We start from the raw sequence: 1751 nt of genomic DNA on the forward strand, positions 1-1751 counted from the left end.
TGGGATCTGTCTACTGTAGATTATCAAATCACAGGTATTGCATATAATTTTTATTAACTTTACCGTGAACATAAAAATTAGCCTCGTCACTGAAGAATTTTTCATTCCAAAGGAAGTGTCACGTAATTGTTTGAGATACTTTTCACAATATTCTCCACTATTCAAGTATTTGGTGAATGTTGCTGATTAAAATCATATACAATGGTGCGTATACTTCTTTCTCTCCCAAGATGTCAGCATGATCTCGACGAGTTCCTAACGCGTTAGGAGCATTATTAATACTTTGTTTTTAACACCTCGAAAAGGAGAAAATGGTTACAAGCATGCAGTAATAACTTTTTGTGGTTAAAGATATTTTGGAAAAACCTTCGCCGTTTCATTTCTCGTGAAGTTCTAGCCTGATTTGTATATCACTTCACACCCTTTCCTTTGAAATTTTTGCGTTGAATTCAATATGGCGGTCAACAATGTGCCAGACTTGCACTTGACACACACAGTTAGGGTTCTCCCTGTTCCTAACCTATTTCTTTCATGACCAGGATAACTCCTTTACATTTTGTAGGGGGTGTTAAGAGACTTTTGACTCGTCATAGTTCATGTAATGAGGCTTTTATCAGTCACATAGTAACACATATTATTTTGTATCTTCTGATCCCATTTCAGTCCCAGAATGATTTTTGATACGTTTTATAGTATGTTATGAGGGACCAAATATATTTTTTTCACGATTTTTGGTGATGACTTGTTTTGAGATATTCAAGGTCAAAGGTCAAGGTAACGTGACAAAATTATATTTTTATCGAAAGGTGGGCTTGTTATATATCATTGGAAAGGCTGTTCAATTCCCTGTACAATAAGCTTTATTTGAGCTTCCTAGGCGAAATAGTGGCGGAGTTACAGCACATTTAGTATAGCTAAGCGGGCTCAAAAAGGGCAATTTCTGCTAACTTTGACCTTGAATAAGACTAAAAATGTTCATAGTTACTAAGTTCCATGCATAGTTTCAAGTCTCCAAATTTCATGAAAATCGGAGATGGTCAGGTTGGAAATTGCACATACGTGTGTTGATTTGACATGGCTTGACTCAGAAGTGTGTGTCATTGTAAATTTTAAATATACCTAGGTAACCAATCAAACGGAAAACGAATTAAAAAACAAAATGTTGGAAATTTTAACATATTCCATGGCTCTACAGCCCTGGTATGGCTTTGGTCTATCTTCTGATTGTCAGTCTCCTTCCCACAATCCTGCCTAGAAGCGTGGAGATCTTCAACCGGTAATGGGGTGACGTGGAGTCGGCACGTCGAACCCTCAACCGTTAGAGGAGATTTTTATGTTACACTATTCACTCGTAGCTCCCCAATTTCTTCACGATGATGGGTTGCTACCTTTCCTATACACCGGCCGAGAACCCAGAGACTGAACCTAAGAGGACACGAACCCATGCCGTCACGCAGCGCCTTAGATAGCACGGTCACGGAGGACTGTTGGAAATTTTAGGGTCTTTTTTTTTTAGAAATATACGAAGCCATTGACTGGTTGATCTTGATTTAGTATATTTTACGCTAAATAACGAAATCAAATCAAAATTAGTTTTTTATGTTGAGTTGCATTATATTCCATTATTTGCGTTTATAAGTTATGAAATTTTAAAATGTTCTTAATTGCAATATTAACCACATATTAATTTTAGTAATTACAGCACCTAAATCCGTTTGTTTGGATGTTGTTTAAGTCTACTTCTTATGCTG

Source organism: Lepisma saccharinum, chromosome 1 (assembly GCF_977018435.1).
Source record: "Lepisma saccharinum chromosome 1, izLepSacc3.1, whole genome shotgun sequence".
In the NCBI taxonomy this organism is placed as follows: Eukaryota; Metazoa; Arthropoda; class Insecta; order Zygentoma; family Lepismatidae; genus Lepisma; species Lepisma saccharinum.